Below are 27,357 nucleotides of genomic sequence, written 5' to 3' on the forward strand. Positions count from 1 at the left end.
GCAAACCACATGCTACTGCTGTTACCAATAACTTTATTAGCTTTTTTTGTTGATGGCTTAAGTGTCAAGAATGCTCCGAAAGCAATTTCAAAGTTTCTTCTATTCAGAATTGGTGTAGAAGTCAGTACAATGCTAGAAATATCTTTTTGACCTGATGATTTTATTTTTTTTAAACAAAGAAGTTGGTGCACAGGAAGGACTTGCTCCAGTGATGCATCATGACTATGTAATGAAACAAAAGTGTCTTGAAAGCTCCCTTCTTCATCTGCTCAGAATCACAAGTTGGCTGTCACCAAGATGGATCCAGTTAAGGCAGCTGATGTTATGGGGAACAGTTCCTACTCCTGCCTCAGCCAAGAGCATCCAATACGATGTCATAAATCAAAATAATCAGTGGTGGTCATCAGTTAAGCACTGTAGATAAGTACACCTACTTAAGAGTTACATCTGAAGACGCAGGTCTGTGCATTTCCAACAACGGCACATACCAGCCGGAGTTATTGAAGGTAGGAAATGAGGTGTAATACTTTAAAAAATTAGGTCCTAGATACCTCAAACTTGGAATCTGAAATTATTGAATACTTCTGACCTCTGTGCAAGTCTCATTTCCTTGTATGTGAAGCAGGGACAATGTATACCATGCCTCAGGGAAGTTCTGAAGATACACTAAATAGTACTTGTAAAGTAATCTCGTGTTTTAAAGTTATCAGGGCATAGAAAAGCCTAAGAGAACATAAATAATAGACACACTGGGAAATAAAACCACCACTGAAATAGCTGCTAAGTAAATGAGAACTGCCTGTTCCTTGCACTGGATGGAAGAAATGCTGTGCATTCACAAAATTAAAAATTATATTATAATACATATATTAAAGGACACTGAACTAAGGTGTTTTCTCCTAACTTTTAAATTTACTTTTCAACTTCATACTGGTTTTTTTTTAACATCGCCTTACTCTTTGTACCACAATGAAATGATTTTTAGTTTCATTTGCCTGACGAAGTGCATGATTACCTCATGCAGCAAAAGACTTTTACAGTCATTCATACTGCATTATGGGATTAATCACAAGAAGTAAAACCCTAAGATCATATCAACTGAATGGAAGTAAAACCTTTCCACTGCACCGCTCTTCACTCCCTGTACAGCACACTGCATAGAGTGTTTTTAAACTCTTGGACAAATGCGGTAATTCCTAAGGAACTATTTTTCAATCCCCTTCTTGTAAAACCAGGGTTAGTTTTTCCTGTTTTGTCTAGCAAGATATTAAGCCTTAGGTGCTGTGGTTTCAGCTGGAAGAATAATATGAGTGACTGGCATATGATCCAGTCTGTGGCCTGGATGAGAGCAGCCAAAGCTTCACCTTAATTATGAAGGTATCCTGGGATCCACACACCCAAATATGTTGCTAAGAATTAGATAAAAATGCCACATGTCTTATCCTGCAGTAAGTCAAAACATTCTCTGGTTGTTCCTCTACTTTGCTACGTACTTAGTACAGGTAAGTATACATGCAAAGTATAATATACCTTATACAGAGACTTTGGAACAAGAATCCAAATATCTACTGATTGCCACTTCCAGCAATCAGGTCCTCAAGCACAGATTTTTAGGAAAGGCTGCCATGATGTGTCCATGCTAGCCATCCTGAACTCTTGTAGGAGTCACAGTGGTTTTGCCCTGTCTCTAGCCCAGCTGCTCCCTCAGCCTCTCCAGCCCCTGCAGCCGATCAGTGGGTCTCCCAGTGATCTCCATGGTTTGCCCTACAGCACAATGGACAAACACAGCTAAATTCATTCCAGTTAATGTGTGCTCCCGGGAGCCCAAAGATTACTCAGACTCAAACACGTAATAGTTATCCTTGAAAAGCAATAGGAGGTGTTTAGGCTACAAAATTAAACCAGTTTGAAAATAGTTGACAGCACCTGGGTTAGCTGAGGCAGAACTAAGCAGTGTTCAGCTTCGTGAACCATTTTCTTTTTATGTCTAGTCAGAACCAGAGGTTAAGGCAGTAGCCTGACACGACGTGAGGAGAATTGTCATTCTGTCACCTGTCATGAACGGTGCAAGGCTCAGATTGGTGCTGTGCTTTGCCCCTTCTCACTGTCTCTCCGTATTCCCAGGTTTACAGTTACCATCATCAGGGTATTAAAGTTCTACAGGAATCATCTACATCTGTCTGCACCTGGCAAATCCTGCATTCTCCCACTCGTATAAATCCTACTGCTGAAAAGTTGGTTTATACATTCCATGCACTCAGGGTTAACCTCACAGTCTTAAAAAACTCTTGGCTCATAAGCTGTATAAAGGGGAAATTAAAAATGAGAGGGAGGGGAACAGACAACAATTAAACACACTAAAATTAATTAGGTTTTTTGAAATGTGCTGGTGACCTGAAGAGAAACATATCTGTTTCTAAACCCTTTCAGTACTTTCATATGAGATACATTTTTCAATTTCTCTGCTTTCTGTCTTGTGGTCATTTTGGTCTTCAGTGAAGCCCCAGAGATATACTGTTTATTCCAGATAAGCATCCATAAGATTACTTGCTTATCTGAACCTTGTCCAGAGCTCTTTGTTTGAGAAATCAAACCATAAATCAACTTCCTTGTGGTATTCCTAGGAATTATTTATTGTTGGCTAGGCTAGAGACACTGTAAAACAGTCTTTCTTGTGGTATTTTGGGACTTCAGATTATAGGAAGATTACTGCAGGCTCCCAAAACAGATATGGACACACACACAAAATAAACAAAAAGGACCCACCACAAATCTCAAAGTGCTGCGCTACTTGTGAAACAATCACTGTCAGAAAGAGGGAGCTAAATTCAGTTCTCTCTCCTGGTATAAATCAGGAGTAATGCTCTTACCTTTGGGGGAGCTATTCTCAAACATCAATAATTAAACTAACATTATATCATAGTAAAAAATCAACTAAAAACATAGGTTGTGTCATCTCCTCTGCTGATATCATTGTCTGAAGGAAGCAACTATGACAATAGTAGAACTAAGTTTATTTTCTTTTACAGAAAAAAAAAAAAACCAAACTGGATTCAGAAGTTCCCATCTCCTGTGTCTCAAAATAGTCTCCTAATCATCTCCATAGATTTTGAGGCAAATCAAAGTCAAAGATTACACTAAAATGCAGTACTTTTTTTCCAAGGTAATTGTATGCTATCCTAGATTGAAACATTGCCACTCCAAACACCCCATGCATGAAAAGAACATTTCCCCACAGAGCATTTGACTGGAAGACTGTTTTCCTTTAGTGGTGGGAGTTGATTTGTAGCGGCTTGTACCGTGCATGTTTTGAGCGCCCACAAAATTCTCTAGCTGATTATGATGTATTTATTTGTGTGGGGTAATCTGAGATTATTTGCTTTCTGCTCTGGAAGGTGGTGAGTCAGTGGTTGTGCAAAGTGTCCAAAGTCTACTTTTTGTTTTGACCTCTGTTTTTTCAGAAAACAGTGTGATGCACTCTGGAAATAGTCTTTGCAGGGAAAGCAGTAGCAAGCATAAAGAATCTAGAGGGTCCTTTGTGTGATTCACTTGCCAGCCTTCAAGTTTAAGGTTATAAGCTTACGGGCCTGGTACTGAGAAGATTGTTCACAAATGACCCGGTGCTTCTCGTAACAAGCAAAAGCAACAGGGAAGTCAGCTCAGATGGGAATAGTGAGAAGCCAGTTAATCCTGTCAACAGCCTTGTCACATCCTAGCCATAGACAGCTGGGTCTGCTTCAGGAAAAGTAGGCTAGGATAGGACCATAGTCAAGAAGGGCTGGAGAAGCAGCATGGACCATACTCCACAGTCCAGTCAATGGCTGTACTAATTACATGATGAACGAGCTAGAGTAACAAGAAAATGAAGGCAGAAAAAAGAAACAATGTAAACTGTTAATCCTATGAAATAGCGAGAAGGAGGGGAGAGATGGGGAGATTCTGGAGGGTGGGAAGACAATGCAGGAGAACTATAATGGTTTTGGCTTTGATTTCCTCTGGTTGCTCAACTGCTCCTCAGGCAAAAGAAGAGCTGGCTCGGATGCCAGCAAGGGTTTGTGGCAGGGAAGTGGGTTTGTGGGCAACGCGTCCCAAGCTGTCAATGTGAGACTGCTTGACCAGTTGTGTGGCCCTAATGGGCATGGTCAGGAAGAACCAAGGGTATGGGAATGTTCTTCAGAGAAAGCAGGAGATGGAGGTCTGTATGAGCCTCATGGGGAGAGGAAGAGATGAAGAAAGTAAGGGAAACTAGAGCCGCTGAAGAGCATGAAATGGGGCACACCTGCTGCACTCTCCTAACTGAATTTATGGGGCTTGCATAATACAGACAGATTAAGCTCTGCTTTGAAAGCAAGAAAGATAGAGTAAATACCTCGTCCTTTCAGACGAGCTGAAAACTTCCAACTGCAAATTTCAGGCAAACTCATATGAAGTTCCTGAGCTGACAGGCAGCCTGCATCACAGAAGGCTCAGAAGTCATTAGACCCCCAGTATACTCCCTAGAGTGCCACAGAAATCGCTCTTTAATATCAGCATTAATTTTCACTTTGAAGGAAAAGAAAAAGGGTGAGTTTCAACAGGCTGAATGGTGATGTCTGTAATTTGGACACCTCAGTCACAATTAGCAATTCTGTATTCCAATTATAGTCAATAAAGTCCTGGTCAGTTAAGTTCAGTCTGATTCATCTAAACCTCAGTCAGACATCTGAAAGGTCCCTGATGAATCACACTCTTGAAACACCCATTTCTTTTCATTAAGTGTGAAGACAATTGAGAATCATTAACTCAGAGAAGAGCTACAACCAAAAAGTCAAGTAAAAAGGAAAGGAATAAAGAGAGGAGGATAAAGAAAATGAAAGCTGGAAACCCAAGGGTTCCCTGTGTGACAATGATGTACCTAATGAAGACCAGAATCCCAAATTTTATTACCATAAGAAGGCCAATTCTGTTGTGGATGGAGAGGGGCAGGGAGTTCCCACATTAATTCATTTCCCACAACTAAAAGTGGAATTTGGCCTGTTGCATCAAAGTTTGTCAGCATGAGACTTCAAAATCCTTCTGAGTTTTAAGGTTTAACGCTCTATTCAACTCTGATTCTGCCAGTTGCTGTGCTGTTTTATCTTCACAAATCCATATGCTCCGCAGTTTCACAAAGGATAGACTTTCCAAGCGTAAGTATCTTCAGCTGTTAAATCCCAAGGAATCCAGGCTCAACTACAAGGCAAATAGGCTAAAAAAAAAAAAAAAAAAAGGAAAAAAAAAAAGAAAAAAGAAAAAAAAGAAGGTTTTTTTTTTCACAAACATCTTACTTTCAGAAATATCTAAGCTTTTCCAGAAGTAGTAAGCTGGAGAGGAAATGGAACATCTGAGGATTTCCTGTGATGCTATAACACCCTGGGAAAAATATTTACCGGGATGGGAATTTGAAACCAAGTGGGGTTCAGTGGCTTGTATGGTAATATTGAGAATACTCCACTGCCTCCCAGTATGGTGCTGGGAGGCAGTGGAGTATTACATTAAGCATATGCTTTTTAAAATGGTGGTGTGTATTTATGGTGTTTCACTGAGCATACATATTCAGGAACAAAAAAAAAGAGGATATGAAAATGTTCTATGTTAATCTTATAAAAAATAGAAAAGTAATATTCCTCAGATTGAGAAGCCAGCCTCAGTCCTTGAATGCTCCCCTTAGATAAGATCCTTCCTTAAACATTTGGAAAGGAAAATTAGCTGCCTTTCACATAAAAGACCCCTGAAAGTCAATCAGGAAGTTGAAGTTACCTTTATTGAGGAGAAAGTGCATTTAAAAGACCAAAATCTTCCTCCACCTGTTACTAATTCCAAGATTTCCTAAAGCAGGCAATGCAGTGTCACACCTCTCCTATCATCCATCTGGGTGGCAGATGTTACTTTTAAAGGTTACTTTAAAAGCAAGTCTTCGTGGATGAGGAAAGGGAGCGCCCAGCTTTCAATGATGTAAAGGTTGCAAAAGAGGTTGCTCATCTGCTAACAAGAGAAAATAAACTTTGAGGAGGTCTCTTCTGGATAGTTGTCTGTTTTTAGTTTTAACATAGCTTTCAGTCCTCAATCAGGCACAGCATTTAATCAAGGTAATGCACCTTTTGCTGAACTGAGCTGAATGTTGTGAAGCAGAGTAAGACTCTCCAAGTCATTAATAATAACTAATGACTCTCATGAAGTGATCTTTACAGGTGTTATTATGAAAAAACAAACAAACAAACAAACCACAAACAATACTCTGTCATTTTCTGTTAGAAAATGTCACCTCCTTAACTGCTTCTGTTTCTTGTACTGATTTCATGGCACATATGGATATGGATGGAAAAGAAGTTAAAACATGGCCAGGAGTGGTCAGCAAGCAAAGGAACTTTAACTTCAGGACAAGAAGTGTCCCCAGAGAATCTGAGTAGTATCTTGTGCAGATACAAGTCTGGATGGCTGCACTCAGAGAGTGGTGGTCAATGGCTCGATGTCCAAGTGGAGACTGATCACGAGTGGTGTCCCTCAGGGGTCCGTGTTGGGCCTGGCCCTGTTCAACATCTTTGTCAGCGACATGGACAGTGGGATACAGTGCACACTCAGCAAGTTCACCTATGACACCAAGCTGTGTGGTGCTGTTGACACGCTGGAAGGGAGGGATGCCATCCAGAGGGACCTTGATGGGCTGGAGAGGTGGGCCCGTGCCAACCTCATGAAGTTCATCCAGGCCAAGTGCAAGGTCCTGCACCTGGGTCGTGGCAATCCCAGGCACAAATACAGGCTGGGCGGGGAATGGATTGAGAGCAGCCCTGAGGAGAAGGACTTGGGAGTGCTGGTGGACGAGAAGCTCAACATGAGCAGGCAATGAGCCCTTGTGGCCCAGAAGGCCAACCGCATCCTGGGCTGCATCAAGAGAAGCGTGGCCAGCACGTCGAGGGAGGTGATTCTCGCCCTCTACTCTGCCCTGGTGAGACCCCACCTGGAGTACTGTGTCCAGTTCTGGAAACCCCAACATAAGAAGGACATGGACTAGTTGGAGAGGGTCCAGAGGAGGACCACAAAGATGATCAGAGGGCTGGAGCACCTCTCCTATGAGGACAGGCTGAGAGAGTTGGGGCTGTTCAGCCTGGAGGAGGCTCTGGGGAGATCTTATAGAGGTCTTCCAGTACCTCAAGGGGGCCTACAAGAAAAATGGGGAGAGACTGTTCAGTAGGGCCTGTTGTGATAGGACTAGGAGTAATGGTTTTAAAATAGAGGGGGGTAGATTTAGATTGGATATTAGGAAAAAATTTTTTACAATGCAAGTTGTAGAACACTGGAACAGGTTGCCCAGAGAGGTGGTGGAAGCCCCATCCCTGGAAACGTTCAAGGCCAGGTTAGATGAGGCTCTGAGCAACCTGATCTAGTCAGGGATGTCCCTGCTCCTTGCAGGGGTGTTGGTCTAGATGACCTTTGAAGGTCCCTTCCAACTCTAATCATTCTATGATTCTATGAATCTATGATTCTAAGTCCTAAATTCACATATTTGCCAGTAGTTGTGTTATACCCACCATGCAACTCCATCAAACATTAAATACAATTGAGCTACAGGTTTCCCAGGGATGTTAATTAATCAGAAAGAGGTGGGAATACACAGTTCCTCTTTCCTTCCCTCAGTTGTCAAACACCAAATTTATTCAGATACTCTAAATGTATACAGGAGACCAAGAGATACTAATTTGCCTTATGAATTCTGTCACCTATAAGCAAAGATTTATAATAAATTACTCATTCCATATGATTTGAAACGGTTTCAATTTTATAGCCATCTTTACATTTTAGAATGTGTTGTTCGTGAACCAGGATGCAAATATAACAGAGAAAAATGTTCTGCCTTTATTTATTTTATTAAGAAGAGTTGAGTTTGACTTTTAAAAATGGATTTTCTATTTTTTTTTTATTTTAATGTAAGAACTTGAATTTCTTCCTCCATTTTCCAGCTGGGTCCCTAAGGATGATTAAAGTTGCTATCAGTCCTTTCGCCTGAGGATCTGCAAAGGCTCACCCATTACTCCCTTATAAACCAGAAAGCATGCAGAGATCTATGGGGAGAATTTTTGCATAGCACAGTAACATGTCTGTCCTGTAGATGAGGGAGAAGTCCTTGGCAAGAGTCAGAGCAACTTGACCTTTCTGCAAGGATTGAGAAGTCCTGCACCTAAACTAATATAGCCTGTATTACAGACTGCAAAGGACCATTGTATTTGTGCATAAATGCAAAAATGATCATCAATGGTTTTATTTGAAATGTTCTTTTTTGAAAGCTCTGGAAGCCATTTGGTGTCAGTGAAGTGGTTGTTCAGTCATTAGTGGAGGACTTTTCCCTCTGCAAGTCTCCTCTGCACAAATACTAGCACTAAAAAAAGCAGACCATCTGAAATCGCATGTATCTCCTCATTCTGAAGTGTCTGCTCAGGCAGCACACAGGACTGAAACACAGTAAGTGCATGTGGGCCAGGAGTGGGCTATCCATTTTTCCTTTCCTCGGGGTGGGAATGGCAACCACTGTTTCTTGGCATTCACTCAGCTCTCCTGCTTTGGCATAATCAGGAGCTGGAAATGTACCGTGACTAAGTCTCTTTTATACCAAATCCAAACATTCTTGTCAATGCCAGGATTCAATTTGCATTTCCAGTGCCAAAGGTCGGCAGACTAACTCTACCCTCTGTGTATTAAGTCAGTCCCACGGATGAAGGGAAAGATCTATTCAGCTTAATTTAGATTACCCAGGGACAATTCTGAGACTTGCTCCATAAATTATAGTGAATAAAAAGTACAAGATATGGGGGAAACTATCCTTTTTGTTTGCTTTTTGAAGAAAGATCTGTTGTGTCAGCAAGTCTGAAAAAGTGATTTTTACCTTCAGACATGACTGAGTCCATTCTCAGCTGTTTCTAAATGGAAACCCTACAGTAACCCCCCCACACACCTCCACCACCACTCAAGAGCGAGTGGTGCAACCACTGTAGGATGAAGGAATTCAAAGGCAGTGTGGCAAGAGGAGAGGGTAGGGAATCAGATTGCTAGCATGGTCATGCAGGTATTTCCTCAGAAATGCTAAGGCAGACAACAAACATTTATAAAATCATAAACTGCCAATCTCAACTCTATCTGCAGTTTCATGCTTGGCAGACATTTCACCTCTCTTCCCATCGTTTGTCTGTCCCTCTGATGCACTGTATACTTTCTTGGCTGTCTCTTCATCTTTGCTGTCTTTACTCCTGAGTTTACCCTGTGCAGCAGCTCTGGAAGAAGCACTGTCATTTTGACAACATCCTATGCACTTGTAGCTCTGTTTTTTTCCAGACAAGTTTCCTTCTTTCTTATTCACTGTCATGCTTTTCTCCTTCACCTTCCTATGGAGGATTAGGCAATGAATTTCCTTTCTGAATGTTCTTTTTTACCTAGAGCAGTGGAGATGAATGGCAAGGAGAATTGGGTATGATGTTAATTGGAAGTTTGGCTAAATTCTATAAATTGGGTTTTTTTTATAGGAATAAAGAGAGGCAGAGGATTGGTGCTGTGTATTTTGCGACTTAGTTTTCTGACTTTGCTGGTTTAAAATTGGAAATTGACACTTACTGCAAATGTGCTGCAAGAGTTAAGACTCCACACAGCTAACATAATGTCTGCTCTCCTGTAGTTCAGTAAACTCTGTTGTGTTCAATTATGTTTACAAGCTGGCTCTACCACTTGAATCTGAACAGCTCTACTTTAAAACTATGTTTTCTTATAATGGTGGACTTCTATATGCTTTTTTAAAAAAAAAACAGTGAGAAGAGAGAAAAAAATATTGGCAATGAGCAAACTAAGGGTGATGGAAAGGTCTCTATTTTGTACATTTCTGAAAGTGTCTCTTAGAGCTGTCGCTACCTGTAACAGAGACAGGTAAGAGCACAGGAACCCACCACGACACCTGCAGTGTGGTACAGCCCCATGTCCTGTCTCTGATCAAGACCAGCAAGAGCAGGAAGATGTGGAAAACTCTCCTAACACTAGGTAGTCACAACATCGATTGAGTCTGGAAGTATGAGGTTTAATGTACCTTCCAAATTTAACTCAACTTTGGTTATTTTTATTCCAGATATTCTTATGGTTCATGTAAATGACCAAGATGATTAAAACAAATCCTTGCCTCCTCTACATTATATAGATTTTTGTCTCTTAAATAAAAACAGTACTGCAGTAAAAAGTTCATCGAGCAGAAATACAGAAGTCTCTGTGTAAGTTTGTGCAGGGCAGACGACACAGAGATGTCGAGTCGATATTGCTTTTTTTTGGGAAGCTTTTGCTCTGTTTTAACAGTCTGACCCTTGTCAGACCAGGACCAGTTTAAACACTTGTCTTTAATGCAGAGAGTGGACATTTGGAAGGTTACTCTTAGTTTAGTTGCTCTAGGTGGCAGGGCTAAAGTCTCTCAGAAGATATTGTTTCAGATTTCCATGGGATGTGCATAGTTTTCTGGGGGATCAGTAGTTTCAACATATGGAAAGTTTGTGGCTCAACATGTATTTTTTGGACCTGTGTCAAGTGCAGACCTCAGTGAAATTGCTAACTCAAAACTTTCCTCAGATGTTGTCAGCCTTGCTGATGTGGCAGTTGTAGCTTGTTGGCTTGGTGCCATGGTACAGGTTTGTAAACTGAGCATCTTTTGCTGGCTGATGTGAGATCACATATTCCTGAGTGCTTCTCCTTAATCTTATCGTGCTTCCATATGTACTGTTCTCCTGGGTGAGCTCACTACAGCCTCGATGTCCTGTCTAATGCCTATGCTGCAATTTTGCAATCTAATACTTCAAACTCAGTATCTTCCTCTGTGCAGAATTTTTCTCTGCTCCCCTTCTGCCTGCCCCAGTGTAACTAATCAGAAAGAAGGGAAATTCTTGTCTTTTCTCCAAACCTGGTCCCCATGCCTTTTCTTTCATCACTGTTGACAACTCTTCCATCTTCCCAGACACTCAGTTTGACAACCATGAAATTATTTTCACTCCTCACTTTCTAATATCCTAGTCCCCATCATTTTTTTTTCTTCTGTATATTCTTCTAGACTTGTCTCTGTATTTTTCTTCTCTGTCACTCATCATTTTATTCTCCTGGCCTGTTTCAGCCTCCTTTTTTTTGTGGATTCTCTGGCACTCAGCTTCCCCAATACAGCCTACACAATACTCACCAGCTAAAATAATTTATTCTCCCTCAGCTAAATTAGGGTTTCTTTCTTGTTTTAAGTCCTTTTTCTCTCACTCTTTCTATATCCAGTTCGAAAGCACTGACAGAAGTTTTCTTTCTGCTGTACCCTCCTGTCCTGATTGTTTGCCTCTTCCCACTCCACCTTGCACGCGGTATTTGGGTCATGCTTCTTCCAGTGTACAAACTACCCATTTATTTCATTTAAATCTTTGCTGACATACCAGCTTTGCTGGTTTCGCACCTCATCATTTTTTCCTAATGTGCTGCTTACTGTTCCCCACTGTAACAGTACATGTTTCTCCATATTAAAAGTCACTGCTTGTGTAATTAGATGACTTTAGCATTTAAGATTGGTGCTTGATACAATTTCAGTTCTGTTCGTTTCTGTCTCGTATTTCTTCCGTTTAAATTGTATCTGTTTTCTCTGAAGTGGGTATTCTGGTACAGGAACTCCATTTTAGCAGTTGATGAGTATTTGGTACTGATGTGGCTAATCTCCAATCAGAATCATTACAAATGCCCCCAAAATAGTAAGTGAGATGACAAGAACACTGTGGGATCACAGCATCCAGAGTGACCCTTCTCCACTCCAGGCATGTTCCACCCTTCTGCCTTGTAAGCGCTCCGCCAGGTTTCTAAGTGCATCCTTTGTTGAAAATACAGACAGGAATTTGGCAAGCACCTTTCTGCAAGGCTCGGGAGGAACGTTTCTGAAAAATTCACTGTTGTAGAAGTTGTGCATCTTGTATGTACAAGTTTTTTGAGGGGGAATGTCTTGCAGAGAAAATACAGTGAGTGCTTAGTATTCATCTCTTTCACCTTTCCCCTTTAGTAGCAGTTTCCTGCAAATGCTAGTTCTTTTCCTTTCAAAACCACACAGTATCAGATGTATGTATTTTATATTTACACAATTTGAAGAAAATAGCTAGTATACTTTTCCAACTTGTACTGCTATTTGAGAACCTTATCGCTATATTGGCTTCGTTTAACAACACAACTCTTGCTGCATGAGAAAATAAATTAAATTATACACTCAGTAGTGTAAGTTATTCCCACAAAACTGTAGCCAATGTAATTGTTAATGGCAGCAGCTATAGCCTTCGTAACTCAAGTGAATTTATGACTGATGTGATCTGCTTGCTTTAATTATAAAAGCTGTTACTAGTGATAGGAGTATTACTTTGGAACAGGCTTGTCAAACAGAACTTCTCTCTTCATAGATATTTTCGTTAAGAGATCCAGTCTTCAAGCCAATAAAACTCCCTCCAGTCTAAAGAGGAAACATTATAGTCTGTGGAGAAGTATTACTTTGCCTCTTGAGTATCTAGCTACATATTGTGATACTTACATACATATTTATTTAAACATCAGTCTCTTCTGCAAATTGATGAATTTTGGCTGCAATCCAGAAGTCTTTTGAGGCAACTTTATATATGACTTTGAGAAAAAGCGTTTTCTGCTTGGATTTCAGTCTATGGTTTTTGTGAGTAATGCACAAGGATAAGGGCTAAAATACTTACTTAAACTCTTCGCCACACTAATTAAAGCTAAGAAAATCAAACCCTAATCAAGCCACTATCTACTTTGAACTTGAACAGTTGTACTGAAATTTAGTATGTTTCAGAGGTGATTTCGGAGTCTTTATCCTGTGACTGTTAGCTGAGAGTGCTGAACATAGTGCCCACTGACTTCACTTGGAAGTGTGAATACCTACACTTTTTTTTGTGTGTTCAAAAACAGCATGAACACATTAGGAAAAACATCACCTTTCAGTAACCTCCATGGAGTAGAAAAATTAAGCCTGTTTTATTAATGACAAGCCTCTATGGGAACAACTAGCATATGATAGATAGGCCCAAATGTGTCTTTCTTAACAGATATATTAGTTCTATAGTATTTCATATTCTGTCCCAACAAGATAAAAGTTTAACAGGGTACTTTCCATATAAATATCTCAGAGTACATACAAAGTAATATGCATAAATGGATGGTAGAGAGGAAAAGAAATATCCACAACCGTGTGGGATGAGAGTAGTTGTGAAACAGTGGCTATAACGAAGAAATTTAATGCAGATATGTATTCTTTCCTCATCAGATTATTGTAGATTAAATTTTATGGTTCCACAAAGAAAATGAGAAACAGTATAAAAATAGTAGAATTGTTATTTATCTTGTAAAAATATTTGCTGAAGGAATAAACTCCTTGAAACCTAAACGTTTACACTGTCACAGTTTAAACAAAAACATCTTTAAGGCAACTTGGCTTCAAAGATTAATCCTATGTGTGGGAACAAGAACTCTAGCAATAGGACCAGCTTTGCCGGGCAGTTCTGATTTATATGTGATTTGTAAGGCAGACTTGCCAAGTTTATGTTCCCTATGCAATGCCGAGGGCCAAAACCTATTCTGGTACCAGCCAGCACAGTTTCACTGTTTACAGACTTACCTAATAAAAATGAGCCAAGCATGCATCTCTCAGGGTTCCTGGAATAGCCACTTCTATACTTAACTATTAAAGTATTCCAATGAGAAATTTGCCAGACCGGTACGACTAAGCCCTGGCTTTGACTGTGATGGAGTTTATTGCAACATGTATGTTATCTATCAGTGCTGACATGGGTGTGCCCATTTATGAACATAGGTTTATTTAACGTAATCAGTCCTGGAGGGATGCAATACATGTTTGCAAGAAAGATCATAATATTCACTAGCATATGCATGCAATCATTTGCCAAAAAAAAAAGATAAATAACATGCAACTGCACAAGGTTATATTACTGGCAACAATGACTAAAGTCCAAATCTAAGGCAATTGCCCATCCACAGGCCTCATGTCATGTGTACTGCTGTCTTCCTGACCTGAATCCATAAATTTGTAGTTAATTTGGAGGGTCAGTTCCACATGAGGACAAGTCCCTATTACCCTATGTAAAAGACTGTGTCAAAAATTTGTCTCAACATTGTTGAAACAGCGGGCCACCACCCAAGCAATGGCTTCCCAGTTATCTTGCAAGGCAACTCCTGTTGTCTTGCGAACCTGAATGCAGAGCTGGTTCCGAGAAATCTAGCCCTAGCCTCCGGCATGTGCCCAGAGATGCATATCGCCCGGTAATGGATCACCGGGTAATGGGCATGCATATCGCCCGGTAATGGATCACCCAGTAATGGGCATGCATATCGCCACCAGGTGAGGGGTGCGGCTAGGAAAACCAGCTCTCGAAATACAATGAAAACAACCAACGTAAAAAGGGACATTTCTGGACTGAGACAGAGAGACTTCTTCTACACTTCGAGACTTCTACACTTCTTCGACACACTCAGACTTCTTCTACGCTTCTACACTTCACTTCATTCAACGGAATACACATTCGCCGGAATACACATCCACGGAACCTACATCGAGACGACCAACACCGGGATGGATCGTCACCCCATCGAGTGAACTGAACTGTTGGGACGCTGCAGCTCCGCGGTGGTAGCTATTACAACCGAAACTATTTTCCCTCTTTCCTTCCTTTCTCTCCTTTCTCTTCCATTTACAAACTTCTTGTCGGGTTAATAAAGTTACCTGGCACTTGACTCCGTTTTGAGTCTTAATTCTGTTCCCGAGAATACGAACAAAACCACGCTCTGGTGTGTGAGAGGTCGGTCCAGCCGCCCCTAGCCCCCCAGACTCGTCTGAGGTCGGCTAGAACACAAGGGGGCCTTCCTCTCGTCCAAAATCAGAACATGACACCCTAGCTTGAAGGGCAAGCGAAATTCAGAGGTCTACCAAGGGCAGAACTGAGTCATTTGCATCATGTCTATGCTGCCCAGAGACTGCTTTTGTATCCTTTCAGGATGAAAGACATGATAGCGTTACATGCCATACATAAGGATATGGTTTGGCAAAGCAGACATACATCAAAAATCAAGCTGTCGATCAACACATTCTCAAGGAATTTTCCACATACATGTCAGTTAGGAACTTTTTTTTTGATTAAACATCCCTTCCCTTGAAAATGATGGTTTCTTGAACCTATAAATTTACAGGAAAAAATATAATTTTTGACAAAATTTTTTTGTAGTAAGTAGTCACAAGTCCAGGAAAACATTTCTGGTGGGGGAAGGAGAGAGAGAATGCTGTGTCTTATAATAACAAGTGGTTTGGAGTTTGGAGTTTTCAGGCTGCTGGAGGTGAGGCTCCAGAAACTTTAGGAAGCAGCTTTTCGTTATCAGGCTTCTGTGTTTTTCTGAGTTTCAAAGGGGGAAAAAAAAAATAATTCAATATATCTCAGCTTCTTCCTTGCATAAAAATAAAACCAAATGCTGAAACTTGGTGTGCATGTACATGTGTGTATGTATGCTGTATAAGTGTATATATTGTAATTCTTGTTTCCCAGCAATTCCTGTCACACAATTCATGTATGGTTCTGGCTTAATATTAACATTCATGAGGTTAACATTTCCTATGGATCCATCGACAGAGGCACATCTAGCTGCTGAATGTTCTGGCACTTACAGGCTCTGTGAGGCAGCCGGGATCCACTTTGTGTAGAGACTGTTTTCTGTCAGACAAAGCTAATTTTCACAGATTTCTAGACAGTAATGTCTTGTGAAGACAAAAATTGTCCAGATGTAAACCGAAGTCCATATTCTCAACTAAGGTAAAATGGTGTTGCATTGACTTCAGCTTTTCTATGCTGAAGTCCATACAGATCCACGGCTTGCATTTGACCCACCATTTAGGACATAGCACCATGCTTGATTGCAGATCCTTTGAACCACTGTGGATGTTGTGGGCAAACTGAGGAAATTGCTATCTGGCATGAAGCTGCCACATGGGAAAGCCACATTTCCATTTTCCAATGAAGAAAAACTTGGCCAGTGAATATTCTGGGCTAATTACAGTCCTTAGGCATTTGGTAAAAATGCCTGAAATTCCTTTCAGAGGTAGCAGTAGCCTCCATGCAGGTGCTAGCATGTAACTTTCCAACAAATAAGCATGAAATACCATGTCCCTTTGACAGGGGCATATCTTACAAATTGCTGTTTTGGCAACAGTACACTTAATCAAGGGAGGAGAAGAAAGAGACTTTCTATACAACTGAAAAGTTGACCAGTGCTCTTGCCAGACTTTAAATCTTATTGTGCAGATCTCCTAAATGTTTGATGATGTTGTTTACTGAACTCCATACCCGGCTTTGTTGTGTTGTTTGGTTTTTTTTTTTTAAATTCACAATCAATAAAAAAAGAAAACTAAATATTAGTCAGCTGCATTTCAATGTGAAGCATGTCATCTGGTCTCCTTAGGTAATGGTATTTAAAACCAGGTGCTGTAAAAACACTTTTAATTCAGTCATAGTTGTAACAGAAAAAAATCCAATCATCATCTCTTGAAGACAGCAGAAGTTCAGAACTTGCCTTCTGTTCATATCAATGAAAATAGTGTATGCATTTTCTCTTAGTTCCCAAAAATCTAGCTATACTACAGCCTTCTTTGAATAAGTAGTAGAACAAGTAGGAATTCAGTGACTATCTGAGACTCCTTTGAGTAATGGTCAGGCTTCTCATAATTACAGAAACAGTGCTGTTTTCAGGATAAAGCTTTAGATCAGCTACCTGAAACCCTTACTCCTCTTCCCAGATTGCTACTGATCTTTTGGGGTGTTCTTAGGGAAGTTGTGTTATTTATGCAATGCTTAAATTTTCCTGCATGGAAATAGGTGATGAAATTTTCCTTTCTTTGTTCAGTCTTTAAATATTTTTCCATTAAGAATACTATGTGGTTGCAATCTAGGGAGTGTTGACCTCAACTGAAAGCTTTCCTCTAAATTCAGCCTGTTTTATCAGGCCATCTAAGAGTAAAGACTTATTAAATGTTGCTGATGTATTTTAAAAAATCCTTTCACTTTGAAGTGCATCAGGTTCCAAACACGGTTTGCTCCGTTGGGGCTTACAGATCTTAGGATAATTTTTTTTCATAGTTTTCTAGCGTCTAAAATTCTTTGAAAATTCTCGTTGTTATAGATTCACATTAGCCAGAAGCTCCAAGATGACCCTGGAGCAAACTCTTGCAAATCTGAAACTCAACAAGGGCCTCTGAGGTGCAGATTGTATTTAGCAGACAAGGCTTCTGTGTGGTTTTGAGTTTTATAGGAGAGTTTCCCACAGTTCCACTTTTAACGTCACTTAAAAATTATTTTAAAGTGAGTGAAAGAAGGAGAAATAACGACATAACGAAAAGCCTGAAGAAGGTAAATTGTCTGTGATTCAAAACATGGCACTGCAGCTTTAAATACCATATCAAATTGTTGAAACCAAGCCAAACTTCAATCATATTTGCAGATTTGGGTTTAAATAAACAATACTGCAGTAGCAAATGAAATATTCTCACTTCACTGTTTACATTTCAGAAAAGCCAGCTCTGGAGGCCAACTCTGTGGTGAGGAACGGTTTCAGATTCATTTTGTTCTTTACCTGCTTTACATTTGGGCATAGAGGTAAACCACTACATGTAGTCAGGCCAAACATAGGATCTGAAATTCAGTATGTGCTGCTAGTCATGTGTTCTGGTTTTGTTAAGTGAGGGGGGGCTAAGGTGGTAGCTTCTGTAGGAAACTGCTAGAAGTTGCTCCCCTTTGTTCAGTGGACTCAGCCAGGCCTAGGGCGGACCAAGGCTGAGCCAATTGGTAGCAGAATGTCCCGTGATAACGCCTCTGCAATAACGTATTTAAGAAGGGGAAAACAAGAAAAAAGGAAGAGAAGATGTGAAGCAGCTGAGTGGGGGCAGAGAGGGGGAGGCGTGAGCCTTGTGGGCCTTGCAGGCCTCATCCTCTGGCCTCCCGCTGGGCAGCCGACTGGGCCCAACTCGGCCTGGCCTGGCTGCAAGAAGTGGAGAGGAGATGAGAAGTGAGTAGATGTAAAAAGGATCCTGAGAAGCATCTGCCAGCCTGTTGTGAGGAACGGCTGCAGACACCAAGGTCAGTGAAGAAGGAGGGGGAGGAGTAATGTGGCTCCTGGCCAGGATTCCCCTGCAGCCTGTGGTGAAGACCATGGTGGAGCAGGTTGTCCCCCTGCAGCCCATGGAGGTCCATGGAGGGGCAGAGATCCACCTGCAGCCCATGGAGGACCCCACACCAGAGCAGGTGGAGGCCTGAAGGCAGCTGTGGCCCGTGGAGGGCCCGCTGGGGCAGCTGTTCTGGAGGGACTGCACCCCGTGGAAGAGATGACCCACGCCGGAGCAGTTTGAAGGATTGTAGCTTGTGGGATGGACCTCATGATGGAGCAGGGGAGGAATGTGAGGAGTTCTTCCCCTGACCAGGAAGCAGCGGCGTAAAACAATGTGTGATGAACTGAGCATAACCCCTATTTCCTCTTCCCCCATGTGCCACTTGGAGGGGAAGGTAGTAGAGATAATGTTAAGGTCGGGAAGAGGGAGGGGTGGGGGGGGAGATTGTCTTGTTCCCTGTCTCATTCTCCTGCTAGTTTTAGAAATAAATGAGTATTTTTTCCCAAGTCAAGTCTGTTTTGCCCATAAAGGTAACTTTAAGAATTTCTCCCTGTCCTTATCTCAAACCTCGAGCTGTTTTTCTTATATTATCTCCCCTTATTCTCTTAGAGGGTGGGGGGAGCGAGAGACTGCGTAGTCTGGTCCCAATTGGGTCTGAACTATGACATCATGCTACATGACACAGCTAGAGCATCTTTCTGAAGAGGAATTGCAGCTTTAACACTGTAATGTTTGCATGAAAGTATATGAGGTTTTGGCTATATTTACATGTGCATCTCACTTTTTCACTTTCCCCTAGACCTCTGTCCTGCTGCCTTCTTCTCCATCAGTCAGAGGTGAGTCCCAATAAAAACCTGGTCTTAGGAGGGTTTACCTAGGTTTGTGCCACAGTACTGAAACTGTTTGCATCTGTTTACAAAAAACCACAGTTTAAAACGTTGCAGTTTAGATATACAGTGCTGAATTAAAATTAAACATGGTGCTGACAGAAGCTGAGCAGAGGGCCTCAGCAAAACAAGTATCTACCCACTATTCTCTACTGAAATGCTTGTGGTTCTACTGGCTCTTTGCAAGAGCTATCTCTTATTTCCCAGTTGGTAAAATGGATTTCAGCACTCTCTCAGTAAGCAACTTATCACTCAGAATTGACATATTTGGTGGTCTATTGACCTTTTCCAGACCAAGGCTTAGATCTGTAGATGTGAGTGTCCTGAATGGTGTACTAGGAGGCAGCTTGCTCAGCATGCATGTTTTCTGGCATGCACTTCAGTAGCATCACAGAGTCATAAATAACCTCTTTTCTGTAAGTCTAACTAAGCAAGTTTTAAAATGTCTTTGTTCTTTATACTTTTAGATGCTTTCACATCTTTTGTTATATATAGGATTTGTTGTGTTACAGCCTAAGAACCACAGTTGAGTAGATCAACTGCCATAACAAGGAACAAAACATCATTTAGATTGCAGGTACTTCAGACCTCATGTTCATTAAATTATATTCAATTTCAGACTGTATTTGAGCTAGTTATTCCCACTCTTGATCATTTTTGTATAATGCTGTAGCCATGAATGAGTGAGAGCTGAAATGTTCTGTTTATACCCACATGAGTGTGCACAATCCATTCCACTACTAACCAGACGTTTCCTGACATCCTACATTTTCAAGGAATCTTATCTTTCAACAAGATTTGTAACAGGCAGTTCAAGTCACACAGACACTCATATCTTAAACATCCTTTCCCCTGACCTTGACAAATGCAGTCTTGTCTCGTCAGAGCCTTTCAGAATGCTACTTTAATGATCATTTTCCCAGCCTGTTGCTTTAATCTTGCTTCTCCTTCTTTGTGTGCACAATTGGCTCCTCATGTCCCCCACAAACAAAAGTAACTTCACTTCCAAGACCATTCATGGTTTTCTTCCACCTATCTCTTATTCATTATCAAGAGATCAACTTCCACCTCTGTTTGACCTGGGATGTTAACCTTTATGGCTGCTTGTTGCATTTTCAAGTGACACCATTTTTGCACTTGCTTTCAAGTGATCCCTCATACTTGGGAAAGACTTCTTAGCTGTGACGGTCACTTATTAGTTCTCTTCTAACTCCTTACTTAAAGCTTTTTTATTCAAAAACTATCTAAAATTGTTTCATGCTGGCATGGTGTCAATGCTCTTTATGCATGCCCATGGTGTGTCTGCATCCTTCTCTTCTGTCCTGCCTTACCTATATATTGTAAGTGTTTTCTGCAGGTCCTGTACTAGGAAGTTTTGCCAGTATGGGGTCCTAGAACACGATTAGAGCATTTGAGTTATCCAATAACACAAATCAAAGTAATGAAGGTCTTTTCCTCTCCTAATTACGTATAAATTTTTCTATAACAGCTAATTTTGAAATTCAGGTATTTTGTAAGCCCCTTACATGGGTCACGCCTATCCCATAAAGTTGCCCTGACATGACATTTGCGTTATATGATAAACTCACATACATCCTCCTCAAAGTGATGATCTTATACCGGCAAAATTATTGACATGGACATCACTATGTTACCAGAAGGAAGTCCTAGTTGGCTTTGGTTATGACTTCCAGGAAGGTAGTTCAAGTACACCCACAAAACACTTTTCGAGTCAGCAAACTCTGCATTTGCAATGTATTTGCACTAACGGGTTTTACAAACACAACCAGAAAAACAGAAATTCTGCAGTGCGGAGAAGGGCTGAAAAACAATCAACAAGCCCCTGAAAAAGCAGAGTGGTGACTGCCTGGCTCCATTGACATTCATGGGAATTTTGCCATTATTATGAGTGAAGCTAGAATTTCACAAAAGGTGTTTATGAAATGTCATAAATGGAGGCCATAAACTGGGAGCATATCATAACACTCAGCTCTATAAATGCCATGAATGTACATCCACATTCTTAAAATGATGTTTCAGAGGTAGGTTAAAGTCAGAGCTGACCTGAGTGCTAAAAAAAAAAACCTAAAAAAAAACCCCTAAAAAAAATCTATATTTACTTTTCAGTCATGTGTTTTAGATTCCAAACACTGAGGAAATCTCAACTCCTCACAAAGAGTAGTAAATGTATAAGAAGAGATCCACAACACTTTTCCTTAAATTTTGACTGACAGGTTTTAGAATTCCAAGGGAAACATGAGGCTATTCGAACACAGCCACCTACCTCAATGAAAAGAAGTTTCCAGGCCCTGAGCTACTTTTTTACTTTTTTAATTTTGTGGGATTTGTTCAGAGAGCTAAAGTGGAAATCTATAAGACTATTTAACCCCTTGATATGGCTTTTGTGATAACAGGTCAGAGTTGAAAATGACCAGACCACAAGCTGTTCCTGAGAGATGACCTGGATATTTGCGGGATAAAACTAGAAATGAGTTTTCTGATGAGTCTAGGAAGTCTATGTATATTTGAAACATGAATGTAGACAAAAATAATTCACAATTTTACTCAAAATTGTAGAGAAATAATACAAGCTTAGCTGTATATAGGCTGCAGGGACAAGAGGCAATTTTTTTTTTGGTTAAGTTTTGCCTCAGGACATCTGACTTCAGAAGAAAAATGAAGGTAGTTGTAGAAAATATGAAAAGAAAGTCAGTAATCCTTGTTAAAGCAATGATCCATTCAATGACTCCCCTCTTAGCTGAAGTATTTTGATGTGTGCTTCATTTGCTCTAGTTTTGCACATAAAGAAGAAAGAGATCTTAGACAGGATAGCAGGGGGGGAAAATCGTTGGAGTGAAAATAAAAATAGAATCTTTTGTGACTTTTCATGCTGACTTTTATTTTAGCAGTATGCCAGAAACAGAGGCTTCTGAAGACATTCCAAAAGAATGGCCTTTTAATTATCCTACTGTTATATTGCTCAGTTATGAATCTTTTTGACAGAATAAGTGCAAAAAAAGCTAAGAAAATGTATTTATAATCTTTTCCCTACTGTCTTCACTCTTGTCCTTCTCTCATGTGTGTTTTTTTTCTCCCATATTGGAGTAATAAATATTGGCATCATAATAGGAAGACATATTGAATGGTTCACTAATGAGCTGAGGGAGCTGAAGGCAGAGACTTCATCCAGCAGTAAGGGGTGTCTGTGATGGATGAGACAATAACAGTGACTTGAAAGCACGAGCAGGACTAAATTCGCTCAGGGTTGGGTTTGTTTTTTTTTTTAGCACATATTCTCTTTTACCTCCTGGGACAGTTTATTTCAGTGGGATTCAACCACTTGTTCAGGATCTTTGGAAAGACTTGGCTATGACATCACCTCCAGTAGAGCTTCTGAACATCGCACAGCCCCAGCAAATGGGGTACTCACCACATGCCAGGGAAATTGTAATTAATTGTATTGCACTGGCTGCAGGGAATTGCTGGGTGTGTTACGGCAGCACATTTAAATATGAAGTTCAGGTTAATATTTCCCATTTATTCATGATGAAAGGGACAAAATACCCTTACACTCTTCTGCTAAGATTTTTCCTAACCTTGTTCATATTTTATTTCTACAGACACATAGACTTTTGTGAACAAGTCTATTGACCATACCACTACTGTTACAATCATTTGAAAACTCTCTTGGAATTTCCTTTGCATGGTGTATGTGGTTATTTGAGTGATCAACAATTTCATTTTAAATCTTGCAATTGCTTTTGACAACCTCCTTACCTCAATCTAAATTGCCTCAGAAAATGCTAGGATTATTTCAGAGAGAATTAAAAAAACTACAGAAGAAAAAGCTCTCATCTCTGATAAGAACTATTCACATTAATGAATTCTCATTCTTTTTCTGTGAGACACTTTTGTATTTTCTACCACTCGGTAAAGTATCCCTCAAGTATATTCAAATAATTATTGCAAAAAAAAAGAAAAAAGCATTTAAACCAAACATAGTGGCATGTCATCTTACCAGAGGCTCCGGTGCATTTCATAATGAGCAGCAGGTAAAATATTGTTGTTTCTCATCCAGAGATGTTTTTTTAAAAAACCCTTTCTGCTGGAAAGGGACCATGGGTTTGCGCTGATATATATGTCAAATCTAATGTAAATTCATGCAACTACTTATAAAAAGCTACATTACCAAAGAAACCAAGCAAATATGCATCTATAGCCAGTATTTATATTGTTCACGTTATTGTAGATTTCACAAAAGACTAATTGTGACTTCAGCATTTTGCTTTATCAACCTGAACTTAGAAAAAATCTGAAGAGGATGTAACTTAATGTTTCTGTAATAATCTTTAAAATATATCTACAGCTCCTCATTTAAACTCTGTTATAAGGATGGAGATCCAGCACATTTTTACTTGAATCCCTTTCAGTGAACCTCCTTGAACTTCAAAATGCTTAATAACCTTTCAAATATTTAAACACAAGTTTGATCTTGACAGTATTTGTTTGTATCCTGTGTTATGTGTCAGTACAATAAGGTGGAGAATAAAAAATAAGCCCTTTCCCCCAAAAATCTGTTCTTTAGAGAAGCTGACCTTGGTTTTCTCCAATACCAGAGATTTTTTCCTGTTTTGTTTTATGGTAAGAAAACATTGTTTTCCTCTTTGCTTTCATAAGAATGGTTGGAATCAGTTAGTTCATCTGTGCAGGCTGAGATAGGCCCTGCATTTTAGGTATTTATCAGTGTAGCACATATTTTTTCCAGCTTGCTTGCCAGCAGCTTTCATTCAAATTTATCAGTGAAATAGACTACAAGGCAGTGAATAACTTTAGAGATCCTGACCAGGTTCTGTCCTTGCTTTATGTTCTGTCCTTGTCTCACAGATGTGATCTAGGAAATTTTAAGCATTTTTGGCAGAAGTTATAATATCTTTGCTACAAAGAAGTTGAGGGTTTTTTTGGTTTTTTTTTGTTTGTTTTGGTTGTGTTTTTGGTTTTTTTTTTTAACTATTCTGAATGCCAGATGAGACCTGGATCACTGGATGTTTCATCTTGTAGTTCACACTGGCTTTACCTGGAATTTTCTTTCTATTTATGTCAGATAGGAGCTGGGCATTGAAATGTTTGAGAGCCTTCAGATCCAGGGAAGTCCTTTACAAACTCTAGTGTTTAGTTTCAATTTTTACCTTTCTGTAAAGTTTATCAAAGTGTGAAATTCTGGATAAAAGTTTTTATGTAAGATTTATTTTATTCAGCCTTTTTTTTTTTTTTTTTTGCTTAAATAAGTGTGTGTTGCACTTACTGTAAACACCTTAATATAGCTTCCCAATTCTTGAGGCTTGATACTTTATCTTTTTCAGTACAGATTTTATTGGCAAATTATATGCCTGATAAAATATAACAGTTTTCTGGTTTTGATTTAAAAGCATGTTCAAAGCCCTGATAAACTCGACAAGTGATTTTGAAAGTTTCTGTAGCTGTTAAAATCCTGGAAATAAAGATGTAATTTCTCTCTGAGAATCTTCTTGTGGAAATAATTGCTAAAGTTAGTTCTGATTCTGCTCCATGCACCTCTTTGGATCATCTTTGATGGGCACTATTAGTTACTTTGGATAATTTAAAAAAAAAGGTTCAGAAATCTACACAAAACCTCAAAAAAAAATCTTTTCTCAAAATGTGTTTAATTATATATTCCTCGTTTTCAGAGCTGGTTTTAAGTGAAAGCTGAGGAAAAAATAAAGAAGCAGCAGAAATTTCAGAACTAAATTTGTCCTTGTGAGATTTTAATTTCAGAACCGTGAAACCCTGGAGAAGCAACCTGGTTTAGCAAGACCAAATCTCTGGCTATTTTGGAGTGCTTTCTTTATGTGCCCATTTCAGAAAGTTCTTTCTCTGATGAAGAAAGGTAAGGTATATGTATACTGCAGATTCTAGTACCCTTTATCATTTTGGTGTTGCAACATAATAAGAGTAGGGTATTGCTAGCATTATCTCATCTTTGGATGGTGGCTTGGGGGCATCTAGCAGCAGGATCCCAGTAGTTATGAAGAGGTCATCAACAAGATGGAGTCGCCAGTGCATAATAGAAGGGTAAGAAACAACACACATAAGCTGAAAGGAGAGATTCAGACTGGGTTTAAGGAAAAACTTTTACTCCATGACTACCATCAAGAAGTGGAGGAGGTTTCCCAGAGAGGTTGTGCTGTCTCCATCTTCAGAGATTTTGAAGACCTGACTGGCAACTGGTAAGACCCTGAGCAACCTGGCCTGACTTCAGAGCTGACTATGCTTTAAGTAGGAGTGTGAACTAGAGACCTTCTGGGGTCCTTTCCAATACAAATCAGCCCATAATCCCACAAAGACTGTCTGCAATATGCATTAAGGGTCACCTGTCCCAGTCTGTCCCATGGAAGGGTGGATGCAAGACATGTTGCAAATACAAAATGTGTTAGTCTCTCTTCTTATGCCCCAGAAACAGTACAGGTGGTAACAGATGTGCTAACAGGCAGAATACAAATCTGCTGCAAAACAGAATATGACAAAGTTAAAATCAGAGAAAATAGTGCCTTCTGGCACCATTTCCTATTAGGCTGCCCAGGTGTCCAGATGCTTCCCTCTTCTTTCACCCCCTCTCACCCTGCCGCCACTTCCTCCCCTCCAGCTACAGTCCTTTCCATCACTCCCTGCCCAAAGCGGATTCCTTTCAAGGAAATAATTCCACTTTTGAATTCTGTTACTTTTCTCTTATTTCAGATAATTGTAGCATTGTCTTTTCTTCCATCAGTGTTCCCCCTTAGGGGAATTTTTCTAGCCTTAATTCCCATACCACCCTCTTTCAAATAGCTTAAGGTTTAATGCAAAAAACCTGTTCGTCAGCTTATGTTTCCAGCTACAGTTATTTCTAGCTGGGGTGTTTAGGAAGTCTTGTGCCTCCCTTTGCAGGTTGTAAAGTTGTGGGTTTGGCCTCCATGAAATATTCTTAGTGTCATTTCTGCTTTGCCTAGAACTGCCCTTGATCAAGCGCCTATGCGTTTATCTTAGAAAACACAAAGATGTATTTCACACCTCTGAACCTCTACAGTTGTTTCTCTGAAGTCGTAAGTGTGAAGATCGTCACCCTGAACTATTTAATATGCTTGTTTCTAGGACTTCTGTTCATGAATCCTTTTTTTATTAGACCCTTCGTAGTTTTTTTCCTGACTTTTTCTCCAGCCTAACTTTGCAGGAGCTGCCTGTGTGGTAGATGCCTTCACAATGTGCAGGTGGGGCTTATGCGCAGTTCTTACGCTGGAATAAAAACAAGTGAAAGCATTGAATGAAAATGTATTTGAGACATATTCACTGAGCAAACAAGTAATTTCAATAGTCTTGCGCCATCACCTGTTTTCAGTTCCCAAGTTCCCTCACTTCAAATTTCAGTCAGACCTCTGTGAAATTTTGTCTGCTTTCTGCTGCTGCAAACTGGACTTCAAACTAGTGTTCAAATAACCCTGAAAAATTTTGAAATAGTTTTCATGGGTCAAGTTTGTCAGCAAACTTGAGGAAATGAGACAAATAGTCCCCATCAAGTACCAAAGTCCCTTTGGATATTCAGCCTTTGAACTTCAACATAAGCCTAGAGCTTGACACGGCACAAATTAAAATGCTGTCAGGACAATTTTGCCCTAGCTGCTGAATCCTGATTGCCTTCAGACAATACTGAAGCACTAAGTTCCAAAACAGACTCTCATAAACCTTTGGTTAGCCTAAGCTTTGCTTGAAATTCAACACCTCCCCCCCACACACTGAAAAGGCTGAAAGATTTTGAATACATTAGAATAATTTTCTGCATTTTAGGCTGAAATCTTCCTCATCGTTCATGTCTTACACTTCATGACTGCTAGAGATGTTGGTAAGATTGTTTTGGTTCAGGATGGTCCCACTTGCAGAGGGAGCAAAACCTCTACGTGTTCTTCTCCATAGCCATGGACTGCTGCCCAGTTTGTGTACGTGCAGGTCCGCAGAGAGTCAAGGTGTCTACTTCTGCTGCCAGCTGGGCATCAGTGTGTGGAGATGTCCTCTCTGAGGAGGTGGGAGGCATTAATTGACACCACCACCTCATAGTCCCTGACAGCAAGCGTAACTTGCCCAGGCTCCAGCACCTTCAACTCCAGCTCTGTCCTTCCACTCTCTCTTCCATGGCAGGGGCAGATCAGCTCCAAAAAGGCTCCATCATGTCAGTCTGGGCAGTATATTGCAGCCTTGCCTACCATGCCT

Source organism: Chlamydotis macqueenii, chromosome 3 (genome assembly GCF_036417535.1).
Source record: "Chlamydotis macqueenii isolate bChlMac1 chromosome 3, bChlMac1.mat, whole genome shotgun sequence".
Classification (NCBI taxonomy): domain Eukaryota; kingdom Metazoa; phylum Chordata; class Aves; order Otidiformes; family Otididae; genus Chlamydotis; species Chlamydotis macqueenii.